The sequence below is a fragment of the Propithecus coquereli genome, unplaced genomic scaffold (genome assembly GCF_000956105.1).
Source record: "Propithecus coquereli isolate 6110/MARCELLA unplaced genomic scaffold, Pcoq_1.0 Scaffold71, whole genome shotgun sequence".
Classification (NCBI taxonomy): Eukaryota; Metazoa; Chordata; class Mammalia; order Primates; family Indriidae; genus Propithecus; species Propithecus coquereli.
Genome location: NW_012153174.1, coordinates 3691451 through 3715844, shown reverse-complemented (window position 1 = coordinate 3715844; position 24394 = coordinate 3691451). Strand labels below are relative to the sequence as shown.

At 40.6% G+C, this 24394-nt stretch overlaps 1 protein-coding gene across 1 annotated transcript in view; it reads left to right on the top strand.

The window, feature by feature from the left end:
* Window positions 1-4865: 4865 nt before the first annotated feature.
* FAM110B (family with sequence similarity 110, member B) overlaps window positions 4866-24394 on the top strand; it is a 69322-nt gene continuing 49793 nt past the window's right edge. Inside the window, exon 1 of the mRNA XM_012661395.1 lies at window positions 4866-4954. The gene's annotated coding sequence lies outside the window, so the exon portion shown is untranslated. The remainder of the gene's footprint in view (window positions 4955-24394) is intronic.

Genomic DNA, 24394 nt, shown 5'->3' with positions numbered 1-24394 from the left:
ATTACTTTAAGTCTTTATCTCTCGTGAAAAACACGGCCATGCGTGAAATGAAGCGTGTTCATCCTGTCATCTGTTTAATCTGATTTTGCTTTGTTAATGCCGTGTGTAGTCTAGCATTCCCTACTAAAATACCTTTTCCCCGAGAAGGCTTGCCTGGTAAACAGCCACCCTGTTTACAGTATTCACCAAGGAATATTGTTTTTACCTGGATTCAAGAGTGCATGTGCTTGGGAGTGATTCTTACTGGTTCTCTTCTGTTTTGGAAAGCCCGACGGTGCATCAGTTCAGGTGTCTTTGTAGGTGCGTTTCAGTACCCAGTCGACTTTGTTTGCGTTGATTCCAGACCCTCCTGAATAATGAGTGGTGAAGGAGAATTTAGAGAAACACACTTTAATTAGGACAGGGCACGACTCTCTCCTGGTGTCGATGCTGCGTCTTAGCAGGAGAAAGTAATGTGCTATTGTTTCTTCAAAGATGTGTGCAGCCTTCATTTTGGATGGTTTTCTTTGTCTCACCTTTTGCAGTTTTTTATTAAGCCTTTTAAATATAGAGAATGTTAACATATCCCATTCTGCCAAAAATATTTAAAGTGTATATTTGGCTGTGCCTGAAAGAGGATTTTTTGACTCGTGGCTTTGTTTAGCAGGGGATGTTGCTTTTGGAGTTGAAATGAAATTGCAGGAAGGTGGGGTTCTGACCACTTACTTTGACCGCTGTATGACAACATTTTTTATTTCTATTAATACTTGCCTGGATTATTTTCTCAATCAAACCATAAATAATCTTAAATACTGTAATAAAAGACAGTACATTCCGAAGGAAAAATATTTAAGTGGTCAAGGCTGAGGTCGAAAAAACCTAAACGAATGCAATGTTAGTTTGTCCTTCTCGGGTGCCTTCTCCATAGAATCCTATTTTATGAAAGAAATGCTGCTTCTCCTGTTTATTCCTCAAACTTAAAAATTAATGTCTTTCCTGTATCAGACTGTGGAGTCCACAGAAACTTGTGTCACACGGTCACACGGCTGGCTGGCTGCCACCATGCGTCTGCTATCACTGGAGGCAGAGCCTTGCTGGTCTCTGAAAACCGTCAGGAATTATTTGCCTGCTCCTGAAACCCAAACATTGCCAGTTAAATAATTTGTTAAAGTAACTGCTCTGATCTAGAACTATGTCCCAGTTAAAGTGGCTCAGTATATTCTTTGACAGAGGAAAACTTCAAGACATTAACTATGCCTCCCCCTCCTCCCGTCATCCATCCTGAGGGGTAATAAATTGTCCGGTGTAAATTTCATTCTAATAACAGTTTTAAAGGGAAAAAAATGAATAATATTACAGAAGTTTGCCATGTCTGTAATAAGAAAGTTTGTTGTTGGTCGTTAATACAGTGTCTCTGTGACTGGAAGGAGTTGGCAGTGTTTTCAGTTTTGTGGGGACACGACCTGAGAACATTGGTTCTGCTTCACATTCCACCGCCTTGATACAAACCACGCCTGTCGCCTCGCAGACGGGTCACGCCAGCGGTGAGCGCGCAGGTTCGGTGAGGGTGGTTTGCTCCTCTCCAGAAGTCCAGACTCCTCTCCTGTGTCACTCTGTCATGCTTGGCCTGGCGTGCTCTCCTACGCAGGGTGGAGAAAAACCTCTGCATATCAACAGTTAGGCTTGGACACTGATTTTGGGAAGGAGAAATTGAGGCTGTTTCGTAATGTTCTCTCTCGCTCATTCTCAGTCTCTCCCAGTCTCCCGAAATACTCTCGAAATTGCCTTAGTCTTGGAGAATTTCTAAGAAATAGGCTTCCTTGACAGTAAATTATTGTTTTTTCTTTTCTCCACTGTCAAAGCATTGGACAACTGTAAACACTGGATAGACTTCCTTTCCGGAGCAGAGCCCCATTGAGCTGAGTGTCATAGAAAGATGTGGGAAGTAGTTCTAAGTGATGTTTATTCTCAAGGGCTGGATCTTAAAGACTTTCTGTGTGGAGGAGGAATTTTTAAAAAAATTTAAATATAAATGTATGTGTGTGCTGTGTGGTGCACTGGTATTATGATATCCCAAAGGGCTATTAACATATACTGAAGGGGCATTTTGATGAGACTAGATAAATGTTATTTGTTTTTGCAAGGTAACCAAAATATGTACTTTTATCTTCAGATGTATCACATCTTAACTTTTTTTTTTTAATATTACGTTAAGGGGAATCTTTAGATATTCCTGAGACAAAAAAATGAAAATAAATTTCTTGGACCCTTTAAAATGTTGTTCTTTTCCCTCCATAAAATTCCATAGCTCTTTACTGATGAGAGAATGGCATTTCTGACCAATTAAAAATAGGTCTATCAGCATGAACATAAACATATAATATTCTAAAATTAAAATATGATCTGTCCTATGTGATACTTCCTAACCTTTTTCTCCTAGGGGCTTATAATCACAGCAGGAAAACTGGCAGACAGTTTAAAAACTGAAAGTCATTACATGTAAAATATGATGTGCCACAAAGTAATGGAGCTGAACAAGGTCTGGAAAATATTCGTGTAAAAAGGAGAAGGAGAGATGGGTATACCTGCCGCCGTTGCATGCGTAGTTCCGGGGTAATTCCTATAGGTGGACTTGTGGCTGGTCCCTTGGGTGTCTGTAATATCAAAAGAACTGAGAAAGATTTGTCATTAGCAATTCGTAAATATTTCAGAGCTGACCCTCCCAACTTTTCCTGGATTAGAAAAATAATTTGAAGAGATAAGTGTAGTTATTTTTTCATTATTTTATTCTATAATCCTGGGCAGTTAACCATGTACTAGGCTCTGTGCCAGGCTTTATCGAGAGAAAGGTAGAAGGCACAGTCTCTTCCTGTAAGAAGTGCCACCGAGGAAGAGAAATAGCTAAATAAGTAATACGAGGGCACATGGCGAGGTGATCCCAGGAGGGGCAGCAGGTTCTTTAGAAAGGGGGTGAGGAGTGCCAGGGAAGACTCTGGAAGAAGAGAGATGGTGCCTGATCCAGAACTTACTGTTTCCCACCCATCTTGACACCACGCCCCCTGCTATTAATGTTAAGTAATGGCTGGTGTGGCCATAGACCTGTTTCATATTTTGTGCTAACTTTAAGTTTCACCATGTCATCTTATTTCTGATATGTAACATATGTAAAATGTCATTTCTCTTCTTCCCCCCACTAACGCTTCCCAGAATACACACTAGATTGTCGCATGGAAACAATTTTATTTTTAATAGATTTATATCACATAAGACTGGAAATTTTTTTTAATGTGAGTAATTTAAAAATGGATCATAGGGGATCACAAAACACTTTCACTACTGTTGTACTCTGAGTAATTTAGTGATTACTTTGGAACTGTTTGCTTTGGCAGGGACTATCATTTGCTCTTGGATGCCTGTAGACTCTTGAAAGTCATTTATTTTCTATGTGCTTGTTAAAGACGGGCTTGTAAAATTTGGGATTGGATTATAACACTTGGATTTCACCTTCTCATGATTAAGGCATCTGCTTTTCTTATACATCTAATTGGATTTAGATGTCTTTTAAATCTTGCCAAGTTTGGAGGGGAAGTCCACTTTAAGGGGCACCTGTTTGCAGTAGATTTTGCCTCCAGTAAAATCTCTACATGGAAACAGAAACTGCATTTCTGCTTCTGCAGGGCCTGCAACCAGGGAATCTTCCTCATTCTGTAGTGCGTTGCCCTCGCCAGGCTTCCACACTGACTTTTTCAAACGCTGTAAGATAAGCAGCCTTTACTTTTCCCACTCTCCTTACCCCATGCCGTGGCTGAGTTGGAAGTATCCCCCTCGGAGCAGCTGTCTGGCCCTGCGGACCTACAGGAAGCGGCTCCCCTCTGTTGTCCTCCCATCTCTGGTTTGTTCCTTCCCCGTGTACTTCTTTGCTACCCAACTTTTAAGTAGATATTCTCCAAGGCTGTGGCTTTTATCAGCTCACTGTCCGTGCCACCTGCTTTGCCACCTTGTGTCCAACCCCTGCCCCCCGCCACACACACGCCACCCTCCTCTGCTCCTTGCACAGCTGTGGAGCTGTGCTGCTCCCTCCGCCTGGAGTGTATGTCTCCAGACAGCCCAGGGCTTGTTCCCTCACTGCCTGTGGGATTTTGCTCAAAAGGAGCCATTTCCATGGGACATTCTGAACAAAAAACCATTCTAAACAAAAAACCATTCAAACCATTCCAAAATACTGTGTGTGTTTATGTTTTTAGTCTCTCCTCCTTGGAATGTAAACTCCATGAGATCAGAGGTTTTTTATCTTAACCTGCAGAACTTTGAACAGTACTTGGTCCATAGAGAGTACTTAGTCAGTCGTATTGAATGAATGAGTGAATGAATGAATGATTTCTGGCATGGAAGTGCCACAGTACAGATGAAAGGTACTCTTGTGTCAATCAGAAGCTCTGCCCCGGCCAGCCAAGTGGTGCATTGCTCAGCTCCTCCCCTTGAGTTGGCCTCAGTTTCCTGTTCTGTAAATGGGACATGTGATCAGATGGGCTCTAAGGCCAATCAGAACATTCACGCTATATCACGGTTCCAGAAAGGAGGTGATGTCATGTAAAATGTTACTTACGCGACTTCTCACAACTTGATGTTATAGTCTTCTTTCCATATGATTGCTATCTGTGGATAAATGTCTCCTTTAAAAAAATAGTTGAAGTGAGCAAAACACTTTGTAAATGAAGTATGTAAAAAGTAATAGATCTTGGTCTACTGACATGTTTGCTGTCTTTAAAAAATGTATTGAACAATTTTTTAAAGAATTACCATTTTCTCTTGCTAAATATATTTACTAGCTTGCCTATTTTTATCAAATAAAAAAGCAATAGCAATCCTTTTTCCCTTTTATTTTAGCTATTTCCTGCTGCAGAGAGTACTTTAGAAAAGGAAGATCTCCTGTGACCTCTGCCTACCATCCATAAAGTACTCATTCCCCTCTCAGGTAAGTATATTGCTTTGCTTTGATCCATTCTGAGCAGAAGGTATTGATTCTCTATGAAAACCTGTGTCATCATTGCATTAAGACAAAGTGGCTGAAGTTTCATTTTGCTGTCTGGCAAACTAAATGAAATAAATAAACAAATAAGAGTCCCCACCTTTGAGGTCCTTGCGAGGACCAAAATATCAGTGATGGACATTTGCTTTTCCAAGCGGTTCCATGATACACCTTCTACATATCTGCTAGTTGTTAAAGTTTGTTAAATGCTGTGTTCTATGTAGCAGTAATCTCCCGGGTATTCAGAAGGCCTCTTTTATGTGCATGGATTTGAAGATAATTTAAAGAATTAACATATTTGTACTCTAGTGGGAAGTGCACTCTGTGGTTGGGGAGTGGGGCGGAGGTGCAGGTCGGCAGGGAGGGCACTGGGAAATAGGGTGCGGGAGAGATCTTTGCAGGGTGGCCGCCCAGGGGAGACAGAGTCAAGAGGACATAACCTAAATCCCAGCCTGGGGACTAAGACTGGGGTGGGGGCGGGAAGTTATCGGGGGCAGCCAGGCCAGAAGACCCTGGGATGTGCGGAGTGCTTTGCCCCACACCCACGCCACTCCCGGGATTCCTTTTTGTTCTGCACAAGCTAATGGACAGCCCAGAAACACCTTTCCCGGTGTCTTCCTACAACCAGACCATCTTCCCAAGAAGGAGCCCAGGAAGTAGATGAATGGCGGTCAGAGTACAGATGGTACCCCCTATTACAAAAGAACTGAGAGCTCAATCCCACCAAATAAAGAGGTTGGAAATGTTTAGGAAAATGAAAGACAGTTCTCCAGTTAAGTCATGGCCGCTGAGAGTTGAGGAGTGGTAAAGAGCAGCCCTCAGGAGAACACACAGCCTCGGCCTCGGCGCCCACATTCTGGGTGACCCTGTGCTTGGATTTGATTGACAGCCTTCCCCCAGCCTCCTTCCCAGCATCCATAAATGATGTCCCATTGCTTATATACACCATACATTTTATAATTTATTATCATTGTACCATGCAGGATGTTATTAAGTGGATGTTACCACTCTTCAGAAACCTCAAACAAGAGTAACAAACAGCAAGCCAGTGGGGGTGCGGGGAAGGTGACGGCACATAGCAACAGAGGTAGCAGGTATCGCAGGCACAGTGTGGGCACATGGGAAGGGAAGGTCCCGTCTCCCGGTCAAGATAAACCATCTAGAGGAGACAGTCAGTTGCCTCCACGGGCATGAGTACCCGTCCTGAGCTTTATCAATATTATTATTTAGCTGGATCCTGAGTTGGGAAGGTTAGAAAGAATCAGCCGCGTGACTCATCGACACAGCGTCAGTCGGACCGCAGGCGGAAGTCTTAGCCCCGGTATCTAGTTCTCAAATTACGTCAGGTCAGTGTGTGCCAGTTACTTTGAGTTTTTTTTTAATGTTAGTTTTCTGATAAATTAGATAGAAACTTTTTTTAAAAAGTTCTTTAAAGAATGTAGTGGAAAGCATAGTTTTTCTCTTATCCATATGCAAATGTTTTTAACTTTCAGGCTGTTATTGCATTGAAGATTCATTAAAACTTTGTTCTTTTCTAAACTCTCAAATTATGGATAAGCAGCCTTATGAATGCACATGTATTATTATTGCCACTAAATTTTTCTCCCAAGATGCGCACTTAAGATTACTTTGTTTTTAGAGAACAAACTGGGTCTTTTTAAAAGTGATGCCTTCTTTAAGAAAACTAAAAAGGAAAATGAAGGTATGTAATAAAATGATCTTGTAGTATTCTTTTGTTGAAAATTTTTTGTTTTTTCACCCTAGAACTTGAAACCTCCTGAGTAATGTATATGTCAGTCATTTCGAAAGGAGTACACAAACGCCAATTTCTATGAGGTATTCACTTGATTGCAATTTCAGGAAATAAACTTGAAGTCTCCCTTTGTTTTTAGATTCTTGTTATCTTAATCAAACTTAAGTCATTGATAAAGTTAGTTTCTCCTTGAAAGTTTCTTTTTTCAAAACTTAACTGGAATAGACTTTTGTTCTTTTTATTTTAAGAGCTAGGTTTTTGAGAAATTGCTGGTAGTGAAAACAGCCCTTGGACATTTATGTGTGTGTGTTAAATGGGCCTGGGCAAAATACATACTGGTTTTCCCCAAACATCTTTTTTTCTAATTTGATGTTTCCCAAAGCCAGTCTTTCAGAATGAGCGGTTTGTGCCTTGTCTGTGACTCATCTTCCTTTCACGCCAGCACCGCTTACTTTTGCCTCTCCCCAAATCATCTCTTTGCCAAGAGGGTGACTCAGAGCTCAGGTTCTCTCAGCACGGACAGGTATGGCTCCTTCGGGGCCATCTCAGGTGACGTCGAGTGAGGTCTCCCCAGGAACCAGGGAGAGTCCGCCCCAGAGTGAAACCCACTGTGGCGTCCAGCGGAGCCTGGCTGCCGGCTACTTTTTCAAAAAGAAGAGGAAGAGGAAAGGGCATTCTCTGGGAAAAGTCACTGGGATTTTAGATTTTTAATCTCCTTATTCGCAAAAATCGTACAGGCTTCTGTGAGGATTGATATAGGGATAGTCTCAAATACTCCTGTATACAGAAAGTATAATTCTGTTTTTGAGGATTTGATGCATATTCACTATGAAGTTCAAGAAGAACTATTAATTACAATTTAAATTGTTAAATTACCAATGAAGTTATTTGACATATTTAAAATGTTTTTTAAATCAAATGAAAGATTCTGTGTTACTATGTGTGCACAATTGTTATTAATGGCTGTTAAAATATAAATTGGGTCATTGTAAATTCAGGCACTTGTTTTTTTTCCAAGATGAGTGGAAGGAAAAGTTGGTCTGTGGTTAGGCCCTTGGGCTGTGGAAGGACTGCTCTGTGACGCTGTGCTGGAGGCGTCTTCACTGGCCCTGGGGAAAGGTGTTCGAATCCTCATTGTGTTGATGAGCGATATGGGAATCGGAGGTTGAGCCTCAGACTGGAGGGCAGCCATGTCATTAGACACCTGCTGGGTATGAAGCCCAAGTCCACCCAAGGCTCAGCTATCAAACTCCTACCAGACCTTGCACACCAGTGAATTTCTTTACAACGACAGACTCATAAAGGCAACGGGAAAGTTGGTTGAGGGAAGTTGGGCAATGGGGAAGGGAGAATGGGAAGGTTACAAGGAAACATGGATATCTGTTGGAGTATTAGGTTGATCCATAGAATCATGAAAGTCTTCAATTGATAGGAGTAGAAAAGAGACCAAAAAGTCACATAAAGAGGGAATGAGACTGTTAAGAGCGTACTGGTTAGAGAGAGGAGGCCATACAGTGATTGCAGTTGTGTTTCAAGATCTTCCCATTTTCTTCCGAACATGTAAAGCATATGCTACCAACTCTAGTGTGGACTGAGAAAACATTCATGCGCTCTGACTACCCAGAGAAGTTCAGAGAGCTGTGATACCAGTCGGAATGTGTGATTAATGAGCACCATGGTAGCCTCTCCACACTGGTCTCTCTCTTCCATAGCATGGGATAAAAGCACGTTAAATACTCAATTCTGATGTGGTATGTGTGTGTATCCATGTTCAAAGATGCAACAGAAAACCCCAAAATACTCCCAATCTGAATTTCTTTTTCTTCGTGTAGTCCCTCCTTTCTGGTAGGGGAGGAGATGCCGCCTTCTCTACACATGGCCTTGGGTAGTATTTGAATGGGCCGACTCGCAGAGCTACACGTAGCACGAGTGCATCATTGTGCTGGAATACTTACCTCTTGCTTTTTCCGTGAGTCCCGTGGGTCTAATTCTCTATAAGATATGTTCACATCCGAGGTCCGTATCATCCTTGGTCAACTAGAGACAGCTGTCACTGTGACAGGCATTGTGGAGTCTTCCTCTGGCAGGAAGCCTCCTGGGGGCCTCTATTCCTCACCACACCTACCTGTTCAGGTGTCCAGCCTGCCGACTCTTGCTTTGAGCCGTGGTGCCTCATGGACCCTCTTGATCACCAAACAACTCTGTTACTGACTTAGCGGATGCCAGTGACCTGCTCTAATCTTTGCTCCCACACCAGTCCATGTAGGGGGCTGAAAATTCTTTTACAAAAGTTCTTTTCATTGTACTTCCCTGCTCCAACGTCTTGTTTTTCCAGTTACCTATTGATCAGGTTTACATTCCAAAGCCACCTCTCACCGGCTCTCCACACTTCTCCAAAGTCAGTGACTGTGGCTGTCCGCTATTCTCTGCACACCTGGCTCATTGGAGTTTATGGGCTGCTTCTTCCCTGGAATCCCTTATCAAGTCTTCTGCCCTAAAGTCTAGGAGTTCCTTTAAAGCCCATTTCAAAAGTTACTTTTTCCGTTAGAAGGAAAAAAAAAGTTGTTTTAGCCAATCCAAGAATTTTTGCCATTCATTGAAAAATTCCTAATTTATGCAGCATATTTCTTCACAGTTTAATATATACTAATGTCATTTACAAGTGGTCTTGGAATTATTCTTTGCTTTCTTTAAGCGTTTATATGTTACCTCTCAAATTATATGATAAATTCATTACAAAATTTTCCCTTAATCAGAGCACCTAGGCTCTCACATTTGAGAGGGTGAACAAACAAGCTGTGCCTTAGCAAGCATTCCGCGCAGTGCACTGCAAACACACGGGCTGGGCTGAACGCCTAGAGGAGATTGGGGGTCATTTTGTAGCATCAGCCCTCTTCTAGGGACTGGGTAGCTTCCTGAAGAGGAAGAAAGTGACTTATCAACCCAGGATGCCTTTATAAAAATAAAAATTTTATTCAACAACAAAGAATGGAAAGCTGTATCGTCAGTTCTTAAATGTCCATAATCAAGTGACATCTTAATGGATATATAGAAACACAATTAAGGAAAATAACAGCATCTCATCTAGAAGATAGAACTGACATCAGGAAACACTACAAGTAGAAACTCAGACAAAATCCCACTCTTCTGTGATGGCCGGGTTCAGATTCCCTCTCCGGTTTGAAGATTTTTTATCCATGAATGTCCATATATTCATAATTTGTGTTCTGTGTTCTCAGAGTCCCTTATGACTATGGGTACATAGACATGTGAATTTTTAGTCTATCAGTACATTAAGGGCACTTATAATCTGACTTATGTTACAGTAAATTTGTTCTGCCTCTTTCTAACAGATTACAAGCAAGTTGAGGGTAGGAATTATGTTTCAACTCTGAATCTTTAGAATCCAGCCCAGAATCCAGCAAATAAAGAATGATTCAGAAACATTTATGGAATTTAATAGGACTGAAGGACTTTTTTATGCATAGAAAGTCACTCTATGTTTCTCACCTACCTTTTTGGTCACTGCCTCCCACAATCTCTGACAGCAGCATGTTCAGATACAAGACACAGCAGCATGAGGGTTGGCAGGGCCAGTGGCATTATGTCCCTGAGAGGAGACAGTCCACCTGTGGAGAAAGAAAGGAGAAAACCAAGTCAGAAATAAAAGAAGGGGGAAAAAACAGAAAAATATTGGGTAATTTATAGTTGGTTGTAGTTGAACATTAGGGCATAAAATTATAAGAACTTGAACTTACACTCGTCAAAATAAGGAGTAATCAAGCCACAATTAGATTTATCAAAAGGCTTTTTAAATCTGATCCCTTCAACTGCATTTACAATAGGATTTTGTTTCCAGAATTCAATTTACATAGAGTTTTGGGTTTTGGCTCAAATTTATTGCTCCCTAGGGATTCACAGATTCAACATTTAGAGATTCAGTTTTTTGGGATTGGCCCCAAGTTCAATAATTGCCTTAATCATGCAATTTTGGGAAGGTGCCACCCCAAAAGACCACATGTCCACGCTGATACAGAACACAGAGTGTAGAACGTTCCTGCTGTCACATGTCACCGTGGCTTTGCGGTCCATGTGTCAATCCATTGGTCATTCCATTAAAAATGTGTATCCTTGTGAAGGGATAAAAACTCTACATTTGAAAAATCATTCCTAGAAGAAAGGCAACTGCTAGTGCCAGAGTTGGAAGTGAAGACAATGTGAGGAGTTTTGGGAAAGTGATGAGTTTCAGTCAGAAATGACGCTCTGAGTGTGGGAAGAAGAGTGCGGCTGACTCACCGGTGGCTCAGATCCGTGGCGTGTGAGTCCACCACTGATGTGTGTATTCGATCTTTGGTGCAAGCTAGTGAGTGCTAAGGCTCTGTTCTGTGTATTCTCAGAAGTCACAGGCTGTCCTTCCTGAGGGGACGGCTCCCCTGGAGTGTGCTCAGGTCCCAGACGTTGCTGGTACCATTTGAATCATACATAGTGGAGGAAAGAAGTCAGCAGAATATATTGATAGTGAGCACCTTACATAAGGGACAAACTGTTTTCAAGCATCACTTTAGTGGCAGTTGGCCCAAAAATAATATCAGAGTTTCTCATTTTCATTTTGCTTCTAATTTAAGTGATTTGACAAGATTCTGTATGCTTTCCTTCCTTCCAGCAGTGGACTTGAATCTCTCTCTCTCTCTCTCTCTCTCTTTAAAAGAGATGGAACTTAATTAAGCTAGAAAGTTTCTGCACAGCAAAGGAAATAATCAACAGAGTAAATAGACAACGTACAGAAAGAGAGAAAATATTCCCAAACTATACATCCAACAAATGACTAATACTTAGAATCTACAAAGAACTCAAACAAATCAACAAGATAAAAACAAATAACCCCATCAAAAATGGGCAAAAGACATGAGCATACATTTTTCAAAAGGCCAAGAAACATGAAAAAATGCTCAGCATCACTAATTATCAGGGAAATGTACATTAAAACCACCTTACCCTTGTCAGAATGGTCATTATTAGTAAGTCAAATATCAATAGATGTTGGTGTGGAAACAGTGAAAACAAAATGCTTATACAGTGTTGGTGGAAAAGCAAATTAGTACCACTTCTACTGGAAAACAGTATGGAGATTCCTCAAAGATCTGAAAGTAGACTTACTATTTGATCCAGCAATCCTGTTACTGGGTATGTACCCAAAAGAAAAGAAATCATTTTTTTTACAAAAAGTCATTTGCACCCAAATGTTTATAGTAGCACAGTTCACAATTACAAAGATAGGGAATCAACCCAAGTGCCCATCAACTGATGAGTGGATGAAGAAAATGTGATATATATACACACATGTGCACGCACACACCATGGGGTACTGCTCATCCATAAAAAGGAATGAAATAATGTCTTTTGCAACAACCTGGATGGAACTGGAGACCATTATTCTAAGTGAAATATCTCAGGAATGGAAAAATAAACACCACATGTTCTCATTTGTAAGTGGGAGCTAAATGATGGGCATATATTGTCATAAAGTGATATAACAACATTGGAAACTAAGAACATGTGAGGGCAGGAGGTGGGCGAGTAAAGATAAGTTTCCTCTTGGGTACAATGTATTCTGGTGGTGGGTACACTAAAACCTCTGCCGTTAGCATTATACAATTCATCCATGTAACAAAAAGCACTTGTACTCCTTAAATCTGTTGAAAAAAATAAGTAAATAAATAAATAAAAATAAAGAGATGCTGTGTTGCCCAGGCTGGACTTGAACTCCTGGGCTCAGGTGATGCTCCTTACTCAGCCTCCCAAGTAGCTGGGACTACAGGTGTGCACCGCTGCACCTGGCCAAATCTCCATCGTTTTAAACATCATTTTTCACTGGAAAACTTAAAACCACATATACCCTGGCACTCCCTGTCCCTCAGATAGATTGGATTGTGCAGCTTTCCTCTTTACATAGTCATGTGGATTGTATCCAAGAGGTTGCCCTCAGGTGCCAGCATTTTATATGTCATCACTAAGAGAATGATGGCGAATATCCCCACCCGGCAGCATTAGGTTCTAAGCATAGGAGAAGGAGTAACTCGCACCCTGCACCCTGGACACGATGTGTTACAGGGTGTGTTAGGGTGGTCATCCCAAGGCCCGGGGGGCTGGGGCAGTCCAAGTTGGGATTGACGCATTGCTCTCTGAACTTGGCAGCAGATGGCAAAAACAGGAGGAAAGAACAGGACTTCATTTCTGTCTGTTCTCCTGGTTGTATTTGTAGTTCAACATTTCATGCTGTATTTTTAAAGGGAAAAAATTCCCTTTTGGTTGGGGAAGATAATTATATCCCTCCATTTAATCAACTGGAAAATCTTGTAAAGCTGATATGCTTTTAGATTTAATTTAAGAGTTTGACCATTGGTTTGTGAACCAGAAAGACGTGTGTTGAACTCTGGCCTGAAAAAGTTTCACATTCATTTTTAGAGAGTATAAGGAATTTTCCTGGAATATATCTGACACTTTGATTTATAAGCATTCTAAGGCTGTGTTCACTCTCTTCCCTACCAGATGTCTATTTTCTAACCTTTGAACTTCCACAGGACGTGTCCCTGTTATGCAGCGTGCTGCATTCTGCTTCCGTGCGTGGTTTATTCCCCACTGCAGTTCTTGGGCACTGGCCATTTGCACCCGAGCATCACGTGCTATAATGTGTCCATCACCTGTGTATGGTGATCAGTCTCATACCTGAAGCTCCAGCCCTTCAAAGGTAGTCGCCAAGAGTGTTAGGCCTAAGTAAATTGTCTCATTTGGAGCCTTTGAAAGCATCTCTCTTATTTTTAAAAGCCTTTGGTCACTAAGCATTTGATTAAAATACTAAGTATTGATACAGTAAAGAAAAATTATATGAATATATGACTTTAAATCTCCCATTAAGAAACTGGAAATTAAGAGATCACTTGAAGACATTTTATGCCAAGTCTACAGAATTTTAGCGTTTCTCATCGTACCATAGTAACCATAGTTGACATTACACATATTTGCAGTATCTTGTTAATTTCAAATACAACAACTATGTTTCAGAGCATTTTATGATGGTTAGATATTTGCATCCAGTCAATATCTTACCTTCAAGACATTGAAACCTGGCTCCGACGTGCTATCTGAAGTGTTCTTGTATCTCACGCTAATAATTCACCGCTGTATTGGCACTTAGCTTTATTACACATAAGTAAGACCACTGTATGCTTCTTAGGATATTCTGTATAGAGTGCTGCTTCTGTTTTAAACTTGTGCAGTGTTACTGTGAGATGTAATATTCTTCACAAATTGTCACCTTTGGTTTCCGGCTTCCTCACTGTCTCTGTGACAGACGGTCTAAGAGTCTGTTTCAATACCGATGTGTTTCCCAGTAAAGACAAGGGAATGTTAGTGGACTGATGGCTCCATAGTGTCGTGACTGACTGAGGTGACACAGCACAGGTGAAGATGGTGGAGCAGGTGTGCGTGGCATTCTCTTCAGCCCTTTGTGTCCGTCATCTCCCTTCACTCTGCACAGGTGGTTGTTGGGACATAGCAGGTAGTCGCAGGCCCAGATCCCAGCCCACATGGTCTAGTTGCAGATCTGTCCCTCTTGAACACCTTGCCAACGTGTGTTGAGAGTGATGATTTTAGGTGCCAAGTGCTTCACAGACTTTGGAGGTAAATATTTTCTTCCTATTTGGAAGCCATATTGTCTCAGCAGATTAGATTTACTAAAAATTTCTCTGAACAAAAGAACTTGCTACAGATGCCAACCGAGAGTTCTGCCTAAGGAGTGTTTATCATATAGTGGCCCCAAAAGACCAGGGCTCTCCATGGCCTCTGTCCTCACGGGGCCCTGGATGGGTCACCTACCGGGTCTCTGGGCTTCGCTGCCAGCTCTCCGATTTAAGGCTCCTGACAGGGCAGTGGCTGTAGCAATTTGCTTTTTCAATAGGCTTATACAGTTTGCCAAGTACGTTCACTTCACCAGCTTGAGGGGTGGGGATAACTCTTCTCTCAGCTTCAGAGATGAGGCAAGAGAAGTGAAAGAGAAAAGTGACTTCTCAGAGTTACAGGGGTCGAGACTGGAAAAGCCAGCACACACGCCCCTCCACCTCAAAACCAGCCTTCTCTCTGGGGCCGGCCCCTCACTGGCTCATTGGTAGAAGAACGAATCAGACTCCCCCAGGGGTTGTCACTCTGTTCCTCAGAGTGTGAGGCGCTTCAGGCTGACAGGGATTGAAATTTGGGGCTCTGCCTCAGCCACAATAGCTCTACTATCTGTGTGTTTTACATACGATATTGCATATTGTCTTTGCTTTAGGGAAAGCTTCTGTGGCTAGCAAATGCTTTGATGGCTACTGAACGTCAAAGTTCTTATTACATTCTAAGGCCTAGCCTTTAGGGGCCAATGCCGATTTAAAAACCAATGAAATTAACGTAAACATGAGTAAATTGTCAGTGGGAAACATGATTTGACTTAGCGCTTTCCAAAATTATATCTGTTGGGAGAGCCAAGAGACTTCTCCAGAAGTGAAACTCCCTAATACCTTAATTCAATACCTGATACCTACTTTAAGCCCTTGACTGGCTTATAGGAGAGGACCAATAAATGTTGCTAAAATGAAATTGAATGAAAAATATAAATTTTACTCTGATGTTTATTTTAAACTGTGCACAGAATATTAAAATTTTACTTATTTTACACCTGCTATAGTATGCTAGGATTATAAATACTCCACAATTAATTTTAAAAGTTAATCACAATTTTAGTTTTCCCATTAAATCTTATTTTACTTCATGTGTACATATATTCAGCAAGTCTGTATAAAGCAAAGAATCTTCCCTCTTTCCCAGTCATTCTATAACTGTCTTCATAATTTTACTGACTTGATGAATTTCCAGCTCCAAGTGATGTTTCAAGTCATATATCTAGTTTAGAACTCCTGCAGTAAAATGACATTTCTAGACAGAATTCTCCAGCTTTCATAATTAACTTCTGAATTCAATGAAATGTTCCTCTTTCTTTCCGTAAACCATTGTCTACATTATCTTTATTCTTGAAAGAGATTTGAGTAGAGGGATTGTATATGTTCTTTTTATGGGAGGCTATGAATATAGACACTTAATTTAATAAATCAAATTATATTCCCCCTGTTCCCCAAACTTTAGAAAGGTTTATGATTTTTTGTTTTGTTTTGTTTTTGAGACAGAGTCTTACTCTGTTGCCTGAGCTAGAGTGCCATGGCGTCATTCTAGCTCACAGCAACCTCCAACTCCTGGGCTCAAGTGATCCTTCTGCCTCAGCCTCCCAAGTAGCTGGGACTGCAGGCATGCGCCACCATGCCCGGCTAATTTTTTCTATATATTTTTAGTTGTCCGATTAATTTCTTTCTAATTTTAGTAGAGATGGGGTCTCGCTCTTGCTCAGGCTGGTCTCAAACTACTGAGCTCAAACAATCCACCCACCTCGGCCTCCCAGAGTGCTAGGATTACAGGCGTGAGCCACCGCGCCTGGCCAGGTTTATGATTTTAATTGATGGCGTACACAAGAATTTGTGTGGAAGTTACAAGGAAACTGGACATCACCTCCGAGTTACACCTTCATGGTCGGGTTCAGTAGCGTCCTTAGACCGAGAGGAGGGTGGAGGAGTTATAACTGCATTCCAGAGTGAAGTCATATTTTGTCCAAAAACCATCAAGGACAGACTTTTCTGCTTTAATACTAGCTTTTTGATCAGAGGACTTACAAGGTGAAACCCATGCGCATCAAACTTGATGCCTTGTAAACTTGATCCCTTGTAAATCTGTGACATTTTTCCTTGTTACAACGGTTTTATATTCTCATGTACATAAATACTGCCTTTGACAGAATAAGAGACTAGTGCCATGAATATTCCTTCAGCAGTTGTAAAAACTCTACAATAAAGCTTTGAAGTTTTAGGATGACAATCAAATGGTCCAACAAAGGGCAGGAGAAGCTAAAATAAAAACCTTCACAGATGAGTGGTTTTATTTCACATCAATTCCGTGGTCTTAATACTGTCTATCAGATGCAGCCCTCTGCGTCTTCCACATGAACAGTGAACTTCAATGTACAAGGATCATCAGGTCTTTCGTCACTTGAAGGTCATCTGTGGCTAAGCTATAATTTCTACAGTTCTGAGAAAATTGACACTATCGACCTTATCATTTGAATTGTGGATCTGTATATATTATGGATGTTTAATGCTTATATTTGACTGTTGCATTCTTCAGTTGTAGTCCTTAAAACAGGGTGTCTTAGATTCACAGTAATAGCATTTTGTGGTCTGAGTTACTTGTGCATGCCTTTGTTCTATGGTATTTGCTTTCCACAGAAGGACATAATGGATTCTGAGCTCAAAGGCATTACCTTCTACTACCCAAAGTACTTTTCCCTACCTTGTCTCTTTTTTCCTATTAGTGATAATTTTACTTTGGGATTATTTGATTTGGTGTGACAAATGGATTAAGACCAAAATAAAGATCAAAATAATTATGAAGATTTGAAAAGACACTCATTGGGCGAAAATGGTTAACACTCTAACTTTGTAATAAGATACAGAGAATTTGAGAAATAGCTATAACATGGAGGCATTAATGATAATTTTAAAGTTATTCATTGCAAAAGTTCACATAGTTCTTATTTATTTTTTATGAGGAGATCATGTTTTAGAAGAAAGCATTTCATAGAGGTAAAATGCCATCAAAACTATTTTTTACTTTAAAAATATATTTTTGCCATTATGGCAACTTTTAGAAAATTTTATCCTTTATACATAAGATTTCCTCCTTTCCCATACATTCGCAAGATTTTGTAGCAGACCTCCAACTAACTACAGTTGACCTCAGAACAACACGGATTTGAATTGCAAGGATCCACTAACACACTGATTTTCCTCCACCTCTGCTACCGCTTAGCAAGAGCAAACCCTCCTCTTCTCCTCTTCCTCAGCCTTCTCAATGTGAAGATAATGAGGATGAAGACCTTTATGATCATCTCCTTCCGCTTAATGAATAGTAAATATACTTTCTCTTCCTTATGATTCTCTTAATAACATTTTCTTTAGCTTACTTTAAGATAACAATGTATAGTATGTATAACATACAAAATTTGCGTTAATTGGCTTTGTGTAATTGGTAAGGCTTCCAGTCAACAGTAGACTATTAGTAGTTAAGTTGTGGGGAATCAAAAGTTATACTCAGATTTTCAACTGTGTGTTGGGGGAGTCAGCATCTCTAAACCCTGGCATTGTTCAAGGGTCAAGTGTAATTTTATTTTTATTCAAAATAAAACCTAAGATACCTATACATTCTTTAGAGAATTTCTTTGAGCATCTCAGTGATTTCATCTTGTCATTTATAAAGATTGACTTGTTTTTCCCCATAAGGCCTACGAGAGGACACTAATTTTTAATATTAACAATACTCATAACATTAGAAGTCATAAATACAGCAGTTAGCAGTTGTTGGAAGCTTGCTGTGTGCTTCATCCCCTTTTAAGCATTTGCCTGGATTTTCTCACTTAATCCTTATAACATCCCCTTGGTACAGAAGAGCGGCACATTGCGCGTGTACCCTCCCTCTATCCTCCTAATCAAGGGCCCTTCTACCAAATAGTGCTCTTCGGTTAACCAAACAGTCGTCACTGTAGTGGGCCAAAGATTAACGCCACTCCAAAAGGTGAACACTGTGAGGCAAAAGACAAGGACATCTTCATGTTCATCTCTCCAGCCGGAATTATATTTGAAGCGAAGCACAGTGAAAACATTTCCTTTAAAGAAACGTGCCCATTGAAGACTCCCCCATTCTGAGATTTGTGAGCACTCAATTTCTAGTTACCCAGCATCCCCTGCATTCGTTTCCTCTCCTTCACTCGAGTGCAGGTGGATTCTTGTCATCACTTGGACATGGGTCACAGCTCACAAAGCCCCTGCCGGATGACAGCCACTCCTTGCACCACATCGCAATGAAGGGCTTTCTGGCTCATCCCTCCTCTCTCTCAGGATTCAGTGTCGAAATTTCATAATCGGGTCAGCTGTAACTCACGGTGTGAACTGAAGTGAAACCTGCCATGCCTCCATCAGAGCACATGCTCAGTGGTCATTGGCAGACTAAAGGACGGAAAGAAATTTAAATTTAGGTAACTTTTAAGCATTAATGCCAGATGCCGTATTTAGCATTTTCATAAAAATAAGGAACCTACCAAAAATCATTATTGATTTTTGAAACCCTGAAAACCCGGAATGTGGATCTTGCTCCCCTTCTCCTGCCCTCCTCCCGTGGTCTCTGGGTTATAGGGAATGTGTGACGTGATCTCTCCATGGTAAAGCAGCCTGTTACTATGGAAACAGCTTACTAGTTTCTAAACCCTTCTGGCTAGTTCCAGGAACATTAACTCTATGCGAGTTTTAAAGATTAATATCTAGCTTTTTAATGGTTATGATCATTGGAAAAAACATATTAATTTACAAATAGACTCTTCTTATCTGGAAAGTATTACATTTAATATTATTAATTATCATACCTCACAGAAGCAGAGTAACCACTGCTAGGAGACTCACACTCTGCTGCCATTTGTTAAGCTTTACTTTTTTATGTTATATTAATAGTTTGAGGCTTAGCATTAGATTCATCTGCAGGAATATAATTTTATTTAATCATACTTTGCTGTTTATGTATTATTTTTGCCTTTTAAATTTCAACATCCTTATGAAGACATGATATATGTTTATCACGCCTACTGTGCCTGCGCAGACAGGAGGCATATTTATTCACTTTTCCCTGTTAACAGTAGAGTCTGTGTGCAGTATTTCTATTCCTGCTGATTTCTTAGTTGAAAACAAAGGGGTAATATCTCAAGGGATGAGCAGAAATATTCAAGGTTGCATAGTAATAAATTTTTGCATACTTAAATATTTAAATGTTTTAAGAAAAAGGGATACAGGTTGAGTATCCCAAATCTGAAAATCCAAAATCCGAAATGCTCCAAAATCTGGAACTTTTTTGAGCGCCCACATGCCGCTCAGAAGAAATGCTCATTACAAGTATAATGCAAATATTCCAAAATCCATAACAGTTTTGGTCCCAAGCATTTCAAGTAAGGGATACTCAACTTGTACTTAATACGGTCTAAAAAATTTTAAACACTAAAGTAATTTCAGTACTTAGATACATTTTTGAAACTGAGGAAAGTAAGCTTCTCTCTTCAGCCTGTTGCGTCCTTGCTTAACCTATACCCCAGTTCTGACCTCCTGTCCTGTCCCCTCTGGGCAGATTTAGTGCTCTCATATGCCACATGAATCTGCAAACATTTATTGCTATTTTATATACATGTTAAGATTTTTAAATATATATAGATATGAATACGTGAATTTTAAATATATATAGATATGACTGTATGTATATATATCCAGCTATATCATCATCCCTCTTGGGGTAGATCTCCTCTATTTGCTTCCTAGGTATTTTCTTATACTATTTCTTACTATGTGCTTTTTTGTCTATCGTGTGGCCCACAGTATTGTACCTAAGCAGGCTTCGGGAAGGCTCTGTGTTTTATGTGCTTCACATCATTTTAAAGATTTCCATTGACTCCTGTCAGTCTCTTCATTCTCTTTCCTGCTCCCGGCTTGCTAAGCTTCCAGAACATCACCCTTTTGCTCCAGCGTCGTCCTCACATGCTCTGTGAGTTTGCCCGCCCATCCCGCTCCCTCCCGAGCCCTGTGCCAGCGTTGTCTGGCTAAACTGCTCCCTGGCCTGTCCTTTCCTCTGCTCTTGGAACTTAGATTCTAGGAAAATCTTCTGGGAGTCAGAGACTATAAACTGCTCCTCCGTTTCCATGTAATACCCAGCATAAATACGTTCACAGACTACAAATACCGAAATAGCACTTCTTACACTTAATCTGCTGCTTCCTCTATGCATTGAAAAAGACAGTCGTGGCTTCAGTTTTGGGTACTTGTGGTTATTCCCGTCAGATATGTTCTAGAGGTGGGTGGGCTTCTTCAAAGAGAGCAAGGCTGGTGTATTTTGGTTTCTCAGTTGACTGTGTTTTACATATTGTATTAGTTTCGTAGGCTGCTGTTAGCAAAGGACCAGGAACTGGGTAGTTTAAATAACAGAAACGTTTTGTCCCACAGTTCTGGAGGAGGCTGGAAGTCTGAGACTGAGGTCCAGGCAGGGTTGGTTCCTTCTGGGGGCTGTGAGGGAGGATCTGTCCAGGACTCGCCCCCAGCTTCTGGGGGGGTTTGCTGACACCCCTGGTTTCCTCGGCTTGTCGGGTCCATCCCAACCCCTCCTTCGTCTCTGCGTGGCGTTCTCCCTGTGTCTGTCTTTCTGCAAATTTCCTCTTTTTATAAGGACTCCAGTGACGCTGGATTAGGGGTGTGACCTCACGTTAACTAATTTCCAAGTAACGTCACATTTGAGGTCCTAGGGGTCAGGACTTACACATAAGAATTTTAGGAGACACAATTCAATCTGTAACACATACCATTATAATAAAACTTGTTTCATATTCTGAGTCGATTCAGTGATTTTTTACAACAAGGAGATCTTGTATTTGGATAAAAATGTAGTATAAATCAAACACAGTTGGTATGGATTCATTTAATAAATTAAAGTCTTGACCATTTATGTGCTGACCAGCTCCATGAAACAGTCCGATAGTTTGGGCACATGGAGGGTCCATGTATTTCTAATCATACTAGCTTAACTTCATTCAAAGAGAAAATTAATTGTTTCTAAACTTGTGCCAACAGTTCTTAATCCCAGAGTGTGATGGAATCTCTAAACATCTTTTTAACCTTTTCATCAAATGTTAATTTCATTTTAATCCAAAAATAGCTTTTTGTTTTCTTTTTTAAAACATGACAATAATGTATATTTAATCAAAATAAACCACAGTATTTATTAGTTAGAACAATATTGATTTCCAGTCTTGATAAACTTTCTCCAAAATCTGTTTCCAGAATTAACTTATTGATGGCACTGTGCCACATTGTGATTTGATCAGCCATGGAGCTAAATGGCGGATGGCATCTAGTGGCTCACCATTTTTTGTACCTCTTGGTACCTGTTTCCCTGAAGCTGCAAGTCTGTGCACCAGCCATGCGGCAGTGATGACTGTCTGAGTTGGCGTCCCAGGGTGCCTGCTGCATTTATTCCCAAGGGGAGACCCTAACGCAGCAGCTGGAGCATTAAAATAGCATTTGCCAACTTGTATTTCTGCCATTAAACTGGTGCTCAGACCCTACATCCAAAACTTGAAAGAAAAGGAAATCTTCAGTATGAATGCCACTTTTAGTTTCTTTCCAGACCATCATTTCTTACTTTTCCGTTCATTCCACAATGCTAACTTATTCACTAACACTTTTCAAGAATGTGTTTACATGAAAGCAGAGTGAGGATGTTAAGAGACCCAGACTGCAAATAACTTTGCCACTGCTTCAGTGTAATTCAGAGTGAGTCATCCTGCCTTGGTGACCGAAAGAGCAGCTCTGATAGGCAGAACTTGGAAAAGATGACAGAGCAGCAAAGGGCTATTCCCTGCAATTTATTTCTGTTTGAGAGCAAAAAATTGAGAAATTATCCATCTACAGCATACCAATTCTTATTATGTCATTTGGTTTTAATCCTAGAGTATTTACCATTGTTTATGTAATTTGATCTTCAATTATTTATTCCTCATGTCTGACTTTTGCTTCAGGTTATATCTAAATTAATTGATTGAGAATATATTTTTTGATGTAGTGAACTCCTGTAGACCAGATGATATGATTCCTAATGATGGAAAGGAGTTTCTTTGGGGGCAAGTATTACTATCAAGCTAACCACATTGGTGCACAAATGGGGTGATGTCCACCCAGGTCGTAACAGTGTGTCTCACATGCCACGACCCAGCTGGAGTTGTAGGCGCTTCCTCGTCTGCCGCTGCCATCAGCCTCCGCTCTCCCTTCCCGGTGCCCCTGGTACAAGCCTCTGCTTTTGTGTGTTCTGACTTCTGTGGGAGACCGCCACTTCCCTCCTTCCTGGGGGCCCACACACCTTCACCTCCACACAGCCCGCTAACTCTCGCACGTATCGCTCCTGACACAGTCGCTGTGCCATAAACCAGGCTGGGCATTGATCGATTACTCAAGCTACAAACTTGAAAGCTTCGAGGAGAGAGTAACACCATCAGACTAGTGCTTTAGAACAGTCAGTCATCATCTTTATCTGTGCAGTATTACGTGGTGCAATGCATATTATAAAAAGGCCCTTTGTGTAACGTATGGAGAATGGCATGTATTACTGTAGCAAACACCCATGTCCCCTCCCAGACGTACCAAGCAGCCTTGATAATAAACTGCCATCATTGTCACTATTTTAACCCCTTTATGACATGTAAAGGTACAAAAAAATGGACCCTAGTAGTTTCACATTTCCAGCACATCCTGTTTCCTAACCTGGCGCTGTATAGAACCTATGTGAATGTGAAAAAGGATTGAAGTGAACTTCTTGTCCTCCGGAATCCAGTTCTGGCATCACTGCTTCTAGAAAGCCCTTCTCTTCCTGCCTCCCCCAGCTCTGCATCATTCATTCCATGCCTTTCCTTGAAGTTCCCATACTGCTGTCTCCTACATCTAACACATTGCTTATTATGCTCTAGTCTAATTGGTTGCCTTGCCCAGCGAGAACACAGTCTGGTTTACACTGAACCCTGTCATTCATTCTTTGACTCACTTCTTACTGCCTTCGGCTGGGCTTACTCGGTATGTATTTGTCGGATGAACAAATGGAAGACTAAGAAGATGCTTTAACTTTTCATCCATTGAGTACCTTGACCTTCGCTTCTCTGCATATTCGTATTTCATGCTTTGATTCTTCTGCAACACTAGTGTTGCAAGGTTTACCTGTCAACTTAGGAAGCACAGTGTAATATGGAATTACGTGGTAGAAAAGGACACTATAGTTCAAAGCTTTTACAGCCGGATAAACAGCAGATTCTAGGGAAGTCGGATAAAGAGCGTTATAGAGCACCTGAGAGCAGGCCAGATTCCAGGACAAAGTTGAAAATTGTCTGTTGAAAGTACAAATAAAAATGAAATGTGTACCTTTTTGTATACAAGCCGTTTTCTTGTTCACCCTCTTTGTAGCTGGGCATGGAGGAACAGGCTGGGGAGCAGAATGGGACTAGATATAAAGATGAGTGTAGATATTTTTAATAACATATAAATTGTAAATGTTAAAAGTCAACCTGCAATAACTTGCTTGCCATGTTATTAATGTTTAACTACTTTTGAAATAATTACTCCCCACAATATTTTTACTATTATTCTTTACTTTTGTATGATAGGTATTTTCAAATAGCCATCATATTTGATTGCCTTTTATACTTTTCTTTAAATATTTGAAATTGTGTTTTTAGATGTGAATATAGCCAATCAGAATGAAATTACATTGCATGAAGTAACATTCCAAAAAGATTCTCTGATCATGGTTTAGTGATTTGTTTTTTTGTTTGTTTGTTTGTTTGGGTCTTTTTTTGTTGTTTTTTGGTTTTTTTTGAGACAGAGTCTCACTCTGTTGCCCGGGTGAGTGCTGTGGTGTCAGCCTAGCTCACAGCA